The sequence below is a fragment of the Ostrea edulis genome, chromosome 6 (genome assembly GCF_947568905.1).
Source record: "Ostrea edulis chromosome 6, xbOstEdul1.1, whole genome shotgun sequence".
NCBI lineage: Eukaryota > Metazoa > Mollusca > Bivalvia > Ostreida > Ostreidae > Ostrea > Ostrea edulis.
This window is the reverse complement of record NC_079169.1, coordinates 31665463-31684668: the sequence shown is the minus strand read 5'-3', so window position 1 is coordinate 31684668 and position 19206 is coordinate 31665463.

Below are 19206 nucleotides of genomic sequence, written 5' to 3'. Positions count from 1 at the left end.
AAGAACGATTGCAAAAGACATGTTGAATCAAAATGAAAAACTGAAGTTTTGCAAAAGTCACAGAAAAAAATCAACCAAATTTATTATCTTGTTATCTTAAAAATGACTCTTAAAAACTGTCAGAAAGCAGGATTTTGCATCTAATTTTTCTGGGGGGGGGGGGGGGGGGGGCATGCCCCCAGACCCCCCCTAGCAGGTTCGCACCGCTACGCGGTGCTCACATCGCATACTACTGAAAAATACTGACAAAACATCATATAATACTGATACTCTTAATTATGGGTAAACACCTCTGTAGTTGGGTATACCCATCATACCTCTTGACTCCTTGGGTCGAGGGGGGGGGACCATATTTCTAGGGCTGGGGGGCTGCAACCCCGGTGGTTAGAGGTTATTTGGCGCTAACCGCTCAACCCCGTGGGTACCCTTTCTAACCACCAACGGGAACCCTATGTGGTTAGAAAAAAGAGGGCTTTTTTCACTTTACCATAAGTCTATCAGTTTGGATCCGACTTCCGCGTAGCTTGGTGACGTCATCCCGTTGGGGCTTGTAGATGATCTAACGCCCCAGGGTTAAGGTTCTGACCCCAAATGGGGCTAACCCTCGAAATCGGGCTAGTTTGCCTGCGTGACGCTAATTATGAAAATTGCAGCAAACTAGCCCTAATTAGAGGGTGAACCCCTCGTGAGACCTTTAGGGGTCAGAAAACTAAAACTGGGGCCAAACTGAAAGATTTATGGTAAATTGAAAAATAAGCCCTCTTTTTGCTAACCCTATAGGGTTCCCGTTGAGGGTTAGAAAGGGAACCAAAGGGGTTGAGGGGTTAGCTAAAAATAAGCCCTAACCCCCGTGGTTACAACCCCCTAGCCCCCTAGAAATAACGCCCCTCCCTGGACCCAAGGAGTCAAGAGGTAAAATGTAGAAGGGGTATACCCAACTATTTCCACCTCATCCCTCTCCATCAATTATGTAAAGAACAACTCTTCAGTATTGGAAACTAACGAGTTATTATCCTTCCAAGAAAGTGAATTTCATCCTTTTTTTTCGGAAAACGTGGCAAAACTTCAATTGCTCATATTTCTGCACCGGAAGTAAAATATTTTATTTTTTAAAAAATAATGATCGCCTTGGACCCTTCTATCGACCAGGTGAAGGAGACGAAAAAGCATTGCGTTTTTGTCGACCAACGACGGCATTTAGAAAAACGTGAAATAAACATTTCTAAAAAAAACACCGGGTTTTTTTCTTTACCCTATATCTAACGTGTTGAGTGTACTACCCCATTGAGTTTGGTGTCTAACGATCGCTCTTGGCAAGACCTTTGGAATGATATATAAATCATTCTGGTATGTCATTCTGACAAGAAGTTATGGTTCGGTAAAGTTGGGCAAGGTTTGCCTTCATGTTTGGCTTTCAGACCAAGGGTATATAAGCGCGGAAACAGCGCATTTCTATCAGTTACAGTTCAGACGTCAGACAGAGCAGACGCCTGAGAAAATGTCTGCCAGGGATTCTTGAACGGACTCCGAACGGACCATTGAGTATTACGATGATGAGGAGCACCACACTCCTCCACCATCTCCCTCCTCCTCCACTTCTTCCTACTCCTCCTCCTCCTCCTCACCACCACAGGATCCAAGGGACCTCTCTTATGGAATAATTAGAGGGAAGTATAGAGTCGTTACAGACCCAGGAACATCTTCCGGCGAGGGTAGTGACGCGGATCCCTTTGAGGTTCGCATGTCTCGTGCAGAGAGGGGCGCTCTAGAACCAGAAACACAGGCCGGAGAGTCCGAGAGAAATCAAAGTGTCAACTGTGTGACGCTTTGGTAGTCAACCTGCCGCGCCACATGCGGACTATCCATAACCGGGAAATGATACGGACGACTAGAAAGGTCAGTGCTAGAATTCATATTCTTTTCATGAAACGAATATTTATTTCTGATTACACTGTTTTAGATATGTTCCATTTTTAATTATAGTTTATTGTTGTCTTAATGTAAAGCGCTTACAGTAATTTCTTTTATTCTATAATGCGCTATCTAAATACTGTAAATAATAATATCAATAAATAATAACAGGTCACCAGCCGCGCAGGGTACGTGTACAAGGAGTGTCCCGTGGAAGGCTGCCACAAGGCCGTGGCACGTCTCCCACAACACTTGGCCTCCGTCCATGGTATCAAGGCAGGACACAGCTCATGAAACGCGCCAGGCCATTTCAAGAGGAAGATCTACATGTCGAGGAGCAGGTTTGCCCCCCCCCCCCCCCCCCTTGACCCCGCCAGAGCCACCACCAGGGGAAGGTAGAAGATTCTTCTACTTTTTTTATTTCTTTTTTTAGAGCGGTGATCTCCGCCTTCTCTTAAAGACCCAACTTTAAGTTAACGCCCCCAAATTTTACCTGAGTCGCGATCAATGATAAGCCGCTGGTCAATCAAACTTTTAACAATAGAGCTTAGGTTGATTGACGTTTGCAGAGACCGTGGTCTACAGCTACCTGAGAAAGATATTTTGATAACAATCATGGCTAATGATGACCGGCAGTCTTCAGATCTTGAGGAAAGCCCCAGTATACCTGAGTTTTGATAGCATTGACTAGCACCTAGAATATTTTAATTTCTAACGCCCCCTACACAATGCAATTTATCATCGTATTTTCTCTTTCCATCTTTATACATGTATTATAGATTAAACAATCAGAAATCAAACAATAATAATAAAAAAAAAAAACCAAACAAACACAAGTTATTCTTTATTGGCGCAGCACATCAACATGTATAATGGTTATATTGCCCATGCGTAAAACTGTTACAGTAGTTAAAAAAATGCTTATGTTTGAGATACCACATGGATTATAAATTACACAATCAGAAATCAAACAATAGTAAAAAAGCATAAATAAGTTATTGAGATATTTCTATTTATAATTTATCACAGCTTTATATTTATAGAGAGAGAGAGAGAGTTATTGCGATATTACTATTTATAATTTAGCCCGGTTTTATATTTATAAAGATAAAGAGAGAGAGAGAGAGAGTTACTGAAGTATTTCTATTTATAATTTATCACGGCTTTATATTTATAGAGAGAGAGAGAGTTATTGAGATATTACTATTTATAATTTAGCCCGGTTTTATATTTATAAAGATGAGAGAGAGAGAGAGTTATTGAGCTATTTATAATTTATCACGGTTTTATATTTATAAAGAGAGAGAAATGTGTAAAACTGTAGTAATAATATAGATGAAATAATATGGCATGGCAATAGTGTTGCATACGTATGACAATAATTACTCATTTAGTGAATGATTGAGAGTAAGGGAGAGAGAGGAAGGGGGGATAGACTAGCTATGTGTCAGCTTCTGTTTGGGATACCATCGTTACACAAACACTACGTCCACAGAAACCCTAAAGAGAGAGAGAGAGGAGGGGGTGTAGACTTCGTGTCAGCTTTTGTTTGGGATGCCATCGTTACACAAACACTACGTCCACAGAAACCCTAAAGCGAGAGAGAGAGAGAGAGAAGGGGAGGGGGTAGACTTCTTGTCAGCTTCTGTTTGGGATACCACCATTACTCAAACACTACAGCTACAGAAACCCTACAGACGGCCCATATTGAGGGGTATCTTGATCATTCTTCATTTGGTTGTACATGTACACAGATCTACTTGGATTTATTCATTCTCTCGAAACATGGATATTTTACCTACTACACCCACGACACCGTGAACTCCCAGGACACCAGGAAGTGCCTGGAAACGCCGGGTAATATTATATTTAGGAAATTATTTATATACGATATATAACAATTTAATTAGAAGTTTTAAAAAGTAAAGGTTTAGAAATGGGCTAAACCTGTCATTTGCAATACATAAATATGACCAAGTTTGAAGGTTTACGGGAAATAGAAATGCGGTATGCATGTAGGTAGAAATTTTAATTATTTTTTTTTTTGCACAAATCAAGACACTAAGCATAATTTGTAATAACCTGAGAAATGTCCTGTGTATATCATAAAAATATACACAACAACCAATCTCTTGGACAGGTAAATAACATTGACCATGGATAAGCTCCGCCCACATTCAGTGATCCGTGGAGCAACCGTACGGTGTTTTTTTTTTTTTTTGGTCTTTAAACGTGCTTGGCACTGCAAGAGGAGAATCTGCAGGGTGAAAATGACTTGGTTCTGGTGCAATGTGCTCTACGGAGGATGTCTGAACAGAGTCGAACCAGTCATGCATAAACAACTTTTTTCCTTGTCTTACTTTTTTTTGAGGAAAACTCTGGTGGAGAAGATGATGACCAGAAAACACCAAGACAGTTCTTCGGAAGAGGACGGATCACCGTAACGGGTTGTGTTACCGTCCAGGGCGTCATCCCCCAGGCCCTCACCACCCAAGAAGCGGCGACTGGCACCAAGGACGTCAACTCCAGAGAGAACGTAAGAACATGCTTTTCTTTCACTTCTTCGAACAACAATATATATTGACACTTATTTCCTAACCCTAATGACATATTTTTTCCCTACTTTTAGATCACCCGTTCCGGAACTCCACCCTCCTCCAAGGGACCCTATGCCCTCAACTCCTTCTGCAAGGCGGCCCTCTCCGGAAGTCCCATCCGACGTCAGGGGATTCATGAGCAGTGAGTACTTCCTGTCAGTGGTCTGTCTTTCATTACATATTTACGTATCCCTCATTGGAATCGGGATATGTAATTTACATTTGTAGTCAACATTCGTTTCTTTTTCAGTACGTCTCCTCAGACAATTCCACCGATACCTGACCTCGGCTGAGGTAGACAAGGACCCAAGATCTGCGCACCAACACTGCAGCCAGGTCTTTGCCATCTGGAAGGATTGTAGAAGACTTTTAGAGGCGATGGATACCAGCTGTCAGATCTGACGAGCCCGAACAACATCAAGGTGCAGTGGATGGAGGACTTCTTAAAGGCCTTCGCACCAGGGACAGTGAAGTCTTACCTGGGGTCTCTCGTGTCCTTCCTAGAGTTTACATTGTCAACGAAACGGGACGACGACACCCAACAGACAGAGCACGCCGTCGCAGAGTTCAAGCGGACGAGCCGACGTCTCCGTAAGCGATCCATGAAAAGGAGAAGTGAAGTGGAGCAGGCAGCCGTTGGTGAGTTTCTTTCCTTCATTGTTCTCGGATGTTCGTGTTTACATATTGGCATCACTTATTCATGTCTGCTTTCCTTACAGAGTCCATGATCCAACCAGAGGAAGTGCAGAAGATCCTAGAGAGCGAGTACGTCAAGGCCATCTAGTTACGACTCGCGAGGATCGCGCCATTCACATCCCTCGACGTCATGAGGAAGTGCAGGAATTATCTCATGTTCCGACTCCTTATGGAGAATGGCCAGAGGACCGGGGTGCTGAGCAAGGCAGAGGTGCGTCCGGAGGGAGCGATCCTCACGGTAAGTTAATTTTACGATTATTTATTTACTTCTCTTGATATTGATATCATTTCCTTCTTGACAGGTGGCGAAACACAAGACAGGTTACATGGCCCCCGCCGTCTTTGCAGTGATGGAGCCACTATGGACTTGTCTTCAGAACTTCGTCCGCTGCATCCAATTGCTGCCAGGATACAACAGATCGACCATGGAAGACGAAACAATCTTCACACGAATGGAGGCCATCGATGGACCAGTTGTTCCTCTCAGTCATCAAGTCACATACCACGGACTTAACCAACTTTGGTCGCAAGTGAATGGATCCGAGAAGACCGTGAGTGCAACCAACTTGAGGAAGGCGGTGGCGACGTACACCAGGAGGGCTGACCCCTGGATTAGGGAAATGCTGGCCAGGCATTTGTCACACCAACCGACCACCGCCGATCGTTACTACGATCTAGACAGTAGGAGACAGTCGGCTTTATTCGTCGCCAAGAAGATTAGGAGTGCCATTACGGGCAAGTCCCAAGCACTATACCAGGTAATTGTTTACTTCCACTGATTGAATTGTGTAATACTTTCTTGAAAACTTCTTTCGTAATTCATTTCTCATTTCGGTCATTTCTCCTTGCAGACACCCATCTCACCAGCCACAGCCGCAGACACCACAACCGACATTGAGGACAGAAGAAAAACAGGCCTGGTAGAGCCAGAGGTAAGACTATTATCTCACCAATTCTGTTTTATAATTCAAATGACATCTTATGTTACAACTTCTGGAAAATTTCTTTTGGTATTTCAATTATCATTTCGATCATTTCTTCTTACAGACAGCCACCGCACCAGCGCCTGCCGCAGCCACCACAGCCGAGCTGCAGCAGCTTTATACGGACACTGACACCAGTGAACTAGCCGGGGGTTCCGAGGAGGTAAGACTAGTAATGGGTAAGTATTTGATTTTCTTGAATGTCATTCGCCTCACCATATTTATCTAAATTATCTAAGATAACGTTAAACTTTCACTTCTTGTATTTCTTTTTCTGAAATGGTTTATAGATAACAAATTTCTTGGCATTGAAAATACACTACTCATCAAGAAAAAATAGAGTTTTATTGATTACTAGGATAAACATTTCACAGAAAGTAGTTTTAACAAAAATCAAACGCGTTCCATTGATTTCACTGATTGCTTTCTTTAGAGGAAGATAATGAATCAGTTATCGTGCAAGTCTTGGAAACTTGTGTTAAGGACATCACGGAAGAATTCCAAAGAGGCCTGGAACAAATAAAAAAGGAAGTCAACGTGGAGGTGGTTGACCTGCAAAACAAGAGGTACTGTGAGCAATGCTCACTAAGAATACCCCCCGCTTACCCCAATCTCCCAAAGGGTGTTTCATGCGATGAAAAAAGCCGTTAAAGAATTTAAATGGAAACCATATTGCTACTTCGATGTCCAGTGCACGTGACCTTTGACCTTTTGACCCCCAAATCCATAGGGAACATCTTCATCCCATGGGTAGTCCATATGTATGATATGGTGACTGTAGGTGGAAAGGATAACACTTTAGAGCCCGGAAACCATATTGCTACTTCAATGTCCAGTGCGCTTGACCTTTGACCTTTTGACCCCAAAATCGATAGGGAACATCTTCATCCCATGGGTAGTCCATATATATGATATGGTGACGGTAGGTGGAAAGGATAATGCTTTAGAGCCCGGAAACCATTGCGTCTACAGACGGACGGACAACCCGATTCCAGTATATCCCCCCCCCCCCCACAACTTGTTGTGGGGGGTATAATAAACTGAAATCATGCTCCAACGAAATTTGCCTTCTCAAACAAGAAAATAAAGACTTCAGAGACAAGTTAGAAACCATAACTCAATAAAAACTCAATACTAAAGATCTGGACGATGCCTTAAAACATCTCTTCAAAGGATGCAATTCTCCTTGGCGTGGCAACAGGATGTTCAGACTGTAGAGAGTCCTTCTGCAACTGGCACCGGTACAGAAATTGTGGATATCCACTTCAATCAACTGCACGACAATCCGGATGAAGAGGAACCAAATTGTGTCAGCCAATCCACTACGCCCGGGCCATCCTCTGCCAAGAAGCCAAAATTCTATTGGAAATGGAACAAGGAGGCAGAGGCTTGGCTCCTCAACAAATGTGTACAACACCATTTCTCTAGATGTAAGCAGACAAAAATGGACATTTTCCATAATGGCCTTATGGAAAATATGTGGGCAGACAATGTGACCTGGCGCATGAGAGTGTTTAACAAAATTGACACTGTGTGTAAATCTAACAGCTAAATGACTACGAAGACCAACAATGTCAACTCCCTCAGAATTGTCATGTGTCTGTATGATTTTGTACAATATCTGCTATGTAAGGGTACGAGAAACGTGCCAATTATTTTTTATGTATTCCATTCAAGGTACTTTTGAAACGACCTTCATATTTCAGATGTCTTTAAAGGTTTTGACCACTAGCTTTGTCTTTATGTAAATAATTTCATCCACAGATCAAAGCAGATCCTCAGTATGTTTTATAGTTTATAACACTTTAATCGGAACAAAGACATTTAATAAACTCCAAAATTGTACTTAAATTGTTGTAATTAAATTTGAGTCTTCATGAAAGCCTAAACCCCAAGACAAATATCTCCAACGCTTAAAAGTTAATCCTCAGTTCCAAAACATTTATCCTCAGCCCCAAATTGCTTATTCTCAACCCTCAGACACTTATCCTCATCGCTTACAAATTAATCCTCATCCCTCATAATTTTATCCTCAGCCCTCAAAAGTTTATCCTCAACCTTCAGACGCTTAAAAACTAATCCTCATCCCTCATGAATTTATCATCAGGCTTCAAATGCTTGTGCTCAGCCATCATACACTTATCCTCAACGCTTAAGAATTAATCTTCAACCCTCATAAATTGATCCTCAACCCTCACTTGTTTATCCTTAACCCTCATACACTTATCCTCAAGTCTTACACATTAATCCTTAACCCTCAGAAATTTATCATCAACTCTCAATTGCTTATCCTTAACCCTCATACACTTATCCTCATCACTTAAAAATTAATCCTCAGCCCTCAGAATTTTATCCTCAACCCTCCAAAGCTTATCCTCAACCCTTAGACACTTATCCTCATCGCTTAAAAATTAATCCTCAGTCCTCTGAATTTTATCCCCAGCCTTCAAAAGCTTATCCTCAACCCTCAGCCACTTATCCTCAACGCTTAAAAACTAATCCTCAGCCCTCAGAAATTTATCCTCAGTCATCACTTCCTTATCCTTAACCCTCATATACTTATCCTCAACAACACTCATGCGATTATCCCCAGCACTCAAAGACTGATCCTCCATCCTAATACACATATATTCAACCCACAAAAATTTATCCCCAACCTAAAGTTGCTTACCCTCAGACACCTATCCTCAACGTTTGAAAATTAATCCTCACCCCTCATAATATTTTTCCTCGGCCCTCAAATAGCTATCCTCAACCCTCAGACACTAATCCTCAAAGTTAAAAAAATATTTCAGGCTTTATTTAATTTCTGTTGAATCCGCATATACTTTATCTTGAATGACGGAAATGAACGATCTTGAAGAAAATTTGCTTCAGTTTGTCTCAAATATTCCATATAGGCAGATTTTACATCTCTGAAGTTTATACTAATAATGCGGTCCATTATCTCCATTTCTTGTGGAGACCATCGTGCTCTGAAACCCCCAGATAGATGCTTTCTATTTGCTTTCGTTACTTTTTCCTCTTCAATACTTGTCAGAATTGGTATATCATCTATTTTGTTGTCTGAGTCCATGTCTTCATGGTCGGAAAATGCTGTGCGAGATTCAATCTCTAAGCTACGATAAGAGTTTAATTCTAAACGACTTATCGGTATCGATTCATGCAATCGCTTCAAATGACAATGTTTTAATTTTGACAAGGAGAAAAAGGATAACACCTGTGATTTTTGGAGTCGTTCAATGAAACGTGGAAATCTTTGTAATAGTTTCTTATGAAGACATTCAAGGTTTTGAAAATGAACAAACCATGTGTTCTGATGAAGGGCGATACAAGACTAATATGCAAAAACGCTTACATATATTTCCTTCTCGAAAGGCCATTCGTTTAGTCGTTCTAATAAATCGCACATCCAAGGAAAAACAAAACTATCAATGCCTTTGAAGTATTCTGCACATTTTGATTTGTATACCAACTGGTTCTCCTCAAGAAACCAAATCACATCCACGGTCACTCTTTTTGTGCTGTCTTCTATGCTTGTCGACGGCCTTGCTTTGACTATCAATTTTAGAACCCCTCTACCTGGCCAATGCATACGAGGATTTCTGTTGTCGTCAAATATGCGCAAATCAGGGAAGTAAACAAGCTTCAGTTGATGGAATCCTGCTAGTAATACTTCTTTGATCTCAATACAGTAAAACTCTGATATAGTGAATTTCTCGGGACCCTCTATAAAAATTCGCTATAAGCGTAATTCGCTATACGTTTATAGCGAATTCATAACTCAAATATAACGAATTCGTTATAAAACTGATGTGTTTTATATGTATATCAGTTCTATAAGAAAGCAGCAATCGATATACTTGTGTTTGTATTGTCTTTAAGAGAAATGAAGCCTATATATTTTCGAGAAGAAATATTTTTATACAAGATATATACACATTGATTTATATATGATAATTTATCTTGATGGATTATTAAGTCATGCAAAAACACGTCGAGAGAAAATGTCAACACAATTTTGCGCAATACATGTACAGTCTATTGCAATTGTCATTTACTTGTTGATGTACACAAATAAAGGAGTGTACGATAAAATAAATGCAATTAAACTTCAAATTTAATTAACGAGAATAGTAAACAATACCGACAATATATTTCCTAAACGTATGTGTAAGTATCGTTTTGCATTAACAACCTTTTTAGAAAAATTACAAACAGAAATTTTGTAATAAGTGTGAATCCTTTATGTCAATGGAAAGCGATTGTTAAAAATCACAAAGAGTTTAAAATGAAAAAATATAAATTCGTTATAAAAGGTGATTTTACGTTCATTTTTAATTCAAGGGGAATAGGAATTTACTTCGTTATATCCGTAAATTCGCTATATCCGTGTTCGTTATAGACGCAGATTTTTATATAGAATATATAAAGAATTTGCCAGGTAAATCTATTTCACTTCGCTATAGTCGTAATTTCGCTATATTCGAGTTTTACTGTATTGTTTTCGTGCAAGGTGAAGATAACGAACAGTGATCAATCTCATAACTCCTACAAGCAATACAAAATAGATAGTTGGGCAAACACAGACCCCTGGACACACCAGAAATGGGATCAGGTGCCTAGGAGGAGTAAGCATCCCCTGTTTCGTCTAACATTTCCAATACTCTTCCAAAAACATATGGGTTTTTGTATATTTGTTGCTTCATTATTTTCTCACAAAGACAGTCCATATTGATCTAACCCACGATTTTGCCCATGCAGGCAATTCCTTTCTGTGTATGTGGGTGTGTGTATGTATGTAGTTATATATGTGTGTGTATATATATATATATATATGTATATATATATGTGTGTATGTATATATATATGTGTGTGTGTGTGTATGTTTATTTTCCCCCCCAGTGATACCGTGTGTGTATTTTATGTATATATTTTATATTGTGTTATCTATTTTTCTATTCTCTCATTTATCTGTCTGTGAATATGTTTTATACAGGACCACAATGTAAACTAGTCATTTGTACTAATTGTGCTATCCTGTCTAAATAAAAGAAATTATTATTATTATTTTCAAATCGGCCAGCAGTGATATGTCACATTCTGCGCTTCGGCGTGGATCATGCAGAATATCTTGAAGCAAAATCAATATTGCTCTCATGCCTGTAATTCTTTCAGACTCACCTAGGAAATCTGAGAAATTACAAATTCTCCGTATTCTGTTCTTGTCATTTTCAGATAAATGCTAGAAAGTAAGAGGAGGTAGAGACATGTCATTTAAAGCGCAAACTGTACTGTCTTCTAACGCTAAGAAACCTCTTTGCCATGTTAAAGAACGACTTGGAAATGCGCCTCCTGGACCTAAAATCATTGCATACGTATTGTCCATTCCAGCATAAGGTTTACCTTTCCAAAACACCTCATTCGCCGCTTCGTATTGATAAACTTTTCAAACTGATAAAAATCCACCCTTTCGCTCATACCTGTTGAACAGGTCATATAATGTGAGAGTGATATGTTGTGGAATAGATCTTAATAGTTCGGTGAACCTTTTTCCGTTTGTTTGAAGTGTATCATCGAAAGGGACAATTAATGGATATCGGGAAAGAAGATTCGTTACTGACTCCATACAAATAAAGTCTTCAGCTCGAAAACACTTTGCATTCTTTGAATTCATGCACACAATTTCCAATCTACTGTCTATTCGACTAAGTTTCAGTATATTTTCTGAGGCTAGTCTTAAGTATTCTTTGGCTCGACAATTTAATGCTTGTTGTACCTTTTCATTGAGAATACCACACGACGAGATTGCTCCGAAGACAGGATGAATGCTACAAGAAGAAAGATGTGGAGAGTCTGCGTAAAATTGTATGAATCTTAACGATTCTGGTAGCCGTATTATTTCCCGGAGATTGCGAGATATATCCAACCATCGTCCGTCAAGGTTACTCTGAAAATTTGCACAGGATCGCAGGGTAAATGTTGGAACAACATTTCCCCTATCACCAACGATGTCCTGTAAACCATAGCGCGACCAAAACAAACTTTGTGACAAAATAGGCGATGAAATGGTAGGGGCAGCATGAATGCTCACATCAGCTGCGTACACATTAAAAGCATTTATTTCTATTGGACTTGAATGATCTCTATTACCAAATTTGAATGCAATGATACATATATTAAAATTTTCAATTCTGTGCATCTTTTGAAGACTTTTGTCGAGGGTGTTCAAAATAAATTCTCGGTCATCTGGTAAAACATGCAATTTTCTTATATCGGAATTACGTTTTCTGGACAAACTTTTTTCATCCAAATTCATTATAGTATTTGAAAGTTGCTTTCTGAAATCTTCATGATAAGCATACTGCAACTTCTGAAATTCACGTCTGTTGTACTTAGGATAGTGCAAATTTTACTCTCTTGGTAAGAGAGTAAAGTGAAAATCAAAGCCATCCCCTTCTAAACATTTAAAACTTTTTGTCCATTTCAAATACTGCATACCGTCAGAATTGTACAACTGTAACGGTAAATGTTTTCTCAATATTGGGTATACATCAATTAAACTTCTCTCTCTTCTCGGTAATATACTGATATATGAAAACGGAGCAGTAATATCTGAAAAATTGTTGAGAATTCCTACTATACCATCAATGTCCCCAGTGAAACGCAGCCACAGATCTTGGGCGATATTGCCTATTCTACAGTCTCTTATACGCAGGGTTGAATCGCTTTTCAAGAAATATTAAGCTTCAAAATTATTACTTTCAAACTCGGCAACAAGGCATTGCGTATTTTCTTCTCCAGTTGTTATCAAAACTTCTGTTTCACACATGTTAATTACAGAAAACCGAAAAAGAATATTTTGTACAAGTAAAAATTATAACCAGATAAGTTCCGGTTTATCAAATTCAAATATTTCAATTAGTAATCACGTGGTCAGTTACATTTCAAAGTCTCACAAGAATTAAGATAAAAACAATACCTGATTATTTTTTGCCTATTCATATATCCGAAGAAACAAAATGGACGATTTCATCGCCAGAGCTTTATATTTATACTAATGGTTAACTCCGCCCACATACAACACCTGATTTTCACTTGACAGTGACGAGATGAACCTCCAAATGAACTCGTAATTATGTTATAACCCTAACCCTAAACCCTAACCCTTTTTTAGAGGGGTGTAACCCTAACCCTTTTCTAAAGGGGTGTAACCCTGACAAAACCCTTTTAGGGCAAGTCATTGACATCAAGTGCTACTGGCTCCTGTTGTAAAACGTAATCCTATCCCCTTTCTAGGCTGATTTCAGGCCCGAAACTTGCCAGATCCGTAATGAAAGTAATGAATCTAATTCAATATTCACATCTATTTAAACAATTATTTTTATTTCAGCAATTCGTTTTATTTAAACAATTCTTTATTTAATCGAACTGAAATTATTTCATCTAAATCTTTAACTAACAAGAGGCCCATATCATAGTATTAGAGAAAATGCCATTTGAATGTTTTATACATAAATGTAAAACTTATACAGTACCAATTTTGATGCACCAGATGCGCATTTCGACAAATAATGTCTCTTCAGTGATGCTCAATCGAAATGTTTGAAATCCGAAATAACAATGAAGTTTTAGAGCTATTATAGGGAAAAACAGTGTGCCAAAAAAGTGGAGTCAAATTCGTCTAAGGATAAGAGCTATGCGTGAGGGAGATAATCCTTAATTTTGAAATGAATTTCTAACTTTTATAACAGCAATTAAATATACATCCGCATTTTCAAGCTAGTAACGAAGTACTTAGCTACTGGGCTGTAGAGACCCTCGGGGACTAACAGTCCACCAGCAGAGGATATACCAATTTTGGCCCCGCTCTGGAGTCAGAACCTCTATCCCAGAGATCATGAAATATACAATTTGGGAAGAGGACTTCCTGCTCTAGATGTCTATGTATTTAGATTATCTTTCAAATGTGAAGTTGTAGAGAGGCGGATTTTTTTGAAAATTGGTCAAATTGTGGTTGTTTTTGCTCCACCATTAAGGCCTCCTTAAGACTTAGGAGTCCTATAATTTATAATATACCTCCAGTCCAAAATTCATAATATATCACAGCCTTGTCACAAAGCTGTTTCATACCAAATTCGAAAAGAATTAGAATGGTAGTTATCAAGAAATAATTAACACAAGACTCACGACGACGAATGCTGACTAATTGTAATAGGTCATCTGAGTGACTCAGACAAACGAAATCATTTGAAGCTGTGAGTTTTCGGTTCATATGAGGATTTTATGAATATATTAAGGTCTGTTTGATACAAGTATAGTGGGGACGTATGTTAGAAATTGTTATGTTACAATTTTGAGACGGCGATGCTAGAATACAGCGATATACGGTCTCAACAGTTTGTAGTGTTTTCTCAGCCATAAATCGAGAGTTTTTATAACGGGTGGATCTGTAGCTCTCTGGTCTAACCCTATGTTCCCAGCTAAATCTGTATATTCTAAAGAAGTGAATCAGTTTCGTCTGCTCAATTCAAAACTTTGTATTAGTACACTTTATAGAAAACAAATCTATCAAAGGTGTAACACAAAAGCTACAAGTGCATGCCTTCCACCAAACGGTAACATTTTAAAAATTCAACGACATTTTGACCTAAATTTGAAAAATGAGCCATAAAGTCCCATGAAATGCCTCAATTTCCTTTTTTTTTTTTTAGAACAGGGAACTCTAACAATATGATATACTCGTTGTTATACATGAATTATTTTTTTTTCAATATAGAAAAGATTTGAAATACCCACGACATTCTATATAAATTTCAATAATCGCACCTTTAGGTACTAACCTTATGGCACGCGCTGATTTACAAGATGTTGTCTATGGAGTTATCATTACACTGACGTTTCAAAGGGTTGTCACAAAAAATCCCAGTAGGAAATGTTTATACATATGTATTTGAAGATATGTGCATCGATGGCGTCGATACAACCAAAGAATAAACGTATAAATGAAGGAAATCTGGGTATTTACACAGCTAGGTTAATGTCTTCCATAGTAAAGTGCACAATTATCATGGGGTGAAATTGCACCTCATATTCACAGGTATCATTACACTTGTTACGGTTAAACACCGAAACGATACTACTCATATGTTGACTGTGACTGAGCTACCGTAAATTCCCCTCATGGTAATTTCCCGTAACACCAGTTGAATATCACGTAACACTTTTTATTTTTGGAAAACAGCAGGAGGCCCTACTTGTGAATAAAAGTTCAGGTTCATGCGGGTAAACAGCTGAATTTTTATTGATATACTCGGAAAGAAATAAAACTTCTTAACATGAAAAGTGTTGGGAACAAATGCATACTCAAACTAAACATGATATAATTTAAGTATGGTTCCATGTAAAAATCAGGCAGAGGGTGATAAGTCGACCGTCAGGGATCGAGCCGATACTTATATATATAGTAACATTGTTTATAGGAAATCATTCGGTGATAATATTTTTTTCATATGACGCACCTTCACAGAGCTGTGTTACTAAAAATAGAATAGTCATGTTTTGACCAAAATTGACTTATAAAAATGCTATATATTCTTAAAGGATTTGTTAAATGAAAAGATCATACATTTTCAAATGGCTTATATAAAATGAAGAAGAAGGCTACTGTTTACGAATTTCTGTTGTCATAGTGAGTATTTGTTCTGTGTTACCATGGTAACCGTTCCTGTAGTTAACGAAAGGATTTTCTAACGGAAAAACATTCCAACTTTAAGACCATTTTTCTCGAAACAGCAAACACTTTCAAAAAAGTTTTATAATTAGACGGATAAAGTACATGCTATTGAATAATTTTTACTCAATATTTTTTTTGAAAGTTTTTACTGTACTCGGAAAAAAATATATGAAGATTGTGAAAAATGGCGGGAAAATAATATATTTTCATGTTTTTAAATTTTCTTCTACTTACAAACTATTCAACAAGCACACTTTTCTGTCATGTTCTAGTAATTATCATATTTATAAATATCTAAAATGATCTTCTTTATGTGTTTACATATCATAATGATATGTCTATAGATGTAAATGCAAGAAACGATGCATAGCATTTTGGGTCGGGATCGAAAGTCCGTTTATTATTAACCCATTTCTTTCAGATTTCCTCAGGTTTTTGTAAACAACTTATTAGACCGGTCTTTATAGGATATTTTGCACTGAATGGAGAGTTTAACTTGCAAGTATTTTGGCTGGATAGTTGTGAGTTTGTGGGTAATTAACAGATTGAAGAAAAAATGCTTGGTTGGCAATTGTTTTTCATTTTGAAATTCACCTATCAACAACTCTTGTGAGGCTGGTCAACTACGTACGTTGTAGGTTGCTCGAATAACAAGAAATTGGCATTTTAGTCCCAAGTATAAAGAGAATGAATGCCCATGTTCTTTAAAAACGTATATCTTTAGAAAAACACAACTGAAAATACATTGAACATGTTCAAGGGAATCCTATGATAAAACATTAAGACATAATTTATCAACTTTTGTGTTTTACCCTAAATAATTCATTGAAAATTTCTTTTATTTGAAAAATCATTTTGAATTCATTTTTGCTCTGTGTAATATGAAATTTATTACAAAGCATCTGGACATTTTAAACTTTGGCTAACAATTCTAGAAACATGATATGGCTCAAATTTTAAAATAAAACTTTTTAGCACTTGATTTCCTTATGAATCCTTTGTAAGAGTGGAACAAAAACTTTTAGTGAAATGTACGTTTTTACAGTCGTATAATATATATGTTTGTTCAGGAAAAAATAAAAATGAGAACAGAAACTGCAGACATTTGTGTCATTAATATTGTAAAATTTGGACAGTTTATATTGACTTTATATAATTTTATGAAAATACATGTAATGTAGAAATGGGATTGTTTTAAAATTCAATAATGTAGTTTAAAATATGTAAGTTGACTCATTTATCATGTCTATGGCACTATCTTTTACCAAGTATGATTACAGGTTGCTTTCAGATGACAAAACAACTGTTTTACATAATCCATGTAGATATTAGTGTCTGTAAAGTGAATTGAAAATGAATTCTTAATTATTTCATCAATACATTCCATTATCTATCAGATTTTTTAATAGTTGCAACTTGTAAGTTTAGATCCTTTATAAACTGTATACTGAAAAATGTACACGGAAGAGTTCTTTGAAGCTTAAAAATTTTATTTCAAAATCATACCTTTTTAAAAGTGTAACCCCAAACAAGGCATAAACATGATAAAGGAACAAATGAGCACAGAAATATATTTGTTATGAACATATTTACAAAACGGAGGCAGATCCAGAAAAAAAATATATGGGTGGGAATGGAGGTTTTGTGACTCGTGTATTTACCTTCTCCATCCAGAAAGGGGTGGGTGAAGAGCCCAATAATTGCATAAAATAGACCATTTGAGCTATTCTATGATGCATCACATTATACATGTATTTTTGCATGTCAACACAACTTCATTACACAATTCAACCCATTGGTGTTTAATTTTTTCATAAGTTGTTTCCCTTTCGAATTTAGGTACATTAGGAATTTCAGTGGAAATAATTTGAATAAAACACCATATATAAGAATGCTTTCATGTTTATTTGACAATTTGTCATTTATTTCTTCATAGAGTTTTGATATTTTGTTTGCATTCAATATTTTATACTGTCTTGATGTTCAACATTGAATTTATGGACTCCTTTGCTTTCCTTTTGTAATAGTGTCTTGTACTTTCATTTGGTTTCATTGATTTTCCTCCTATTACCACTTTAAGTATATCCTTGGGTTTTGCAGAGACCTACAATACAATAAGATAGACACTGATTTTCAGGACACAAGAACTTACTTATTTTTCTCTCCTCAATATACATGTATATTATATATATTTCTCTAGTTTTTGAGAATGTTTGAACATTTTATATCATAAAACTTTCAATTAAAGTACACGACTCAGAGCCTAGTAGTCATAGTACACATTGATTTTTAAATTATACATGTAGTTAGAAAGAATAAAATACTAAAACAGCATATAAAACTTTTGAAAACAAGAAATGCTTAAAGAAACTTGTATATGGCATTGATAAGGTGTTCCAAATATTCTAAATCAGTGACAAGTAGGTTCAGGTACTAGTCAGGGCAACAGCTGTATCAGGTTTTGAGTCTGGTTTCTGAGTGACCAATATTTTCCTATAATGGTGGGTTGGGGGTTGGTTGACTTTGACCTCATTATCAGAAGGGGTCATATAGTGCTTGTATATCAGGATTATTATATAATATTATACTGCTCTACCAAGTTTGAGGTTTATAAAACATTTACACTGTAGATTCATTGGTACATATGTGCTACATGTATTTACCACAGAGGTTTCCAATGCATGTGGTGATGGTAATGACACTCCATGATGCTGGTATGAAAACTTTAAAGAAATATACATTAGCTAAATGACTTGATCTTTGTTATATTTATACATTATTATTAGAAATATAAATTCAAGAACCCATACATTAACCAGTCCCCATGACCATATCAGATTGAGGCAGACTTTAAATAGTAATATAATAGATATCTAATAAAAATGTCAAGATATAATTAACATTATGAATTGTTTTACAATAAAATGGAATTCTTTAAAAAACTGCAGACCCTAAATATTTTCTTTGATATGTCTAATAGTATGCATATGTTTTTAAAATATGAATTCCGATTTCTCAAGAGCTGAATGGTGACCACTAAAAGAAATGATTTTGTGCATATGAAATAATATTTAAAAAATTTGTGTGTGTTTATATAGAACACTTTGAAGGAAAAAAAAAATGATGTGTATATGAAATAAATTGAACAAAAAAATCCCATCCACTCTGAGATTTGAACCCGGTACCTCCGGCATACTAATCCGGATACCTAACCACTTGGCTATCTGTGACTTGTAAAGAAAATGATCACATTATATACTTCACATTGCATCTCACTAAGTCA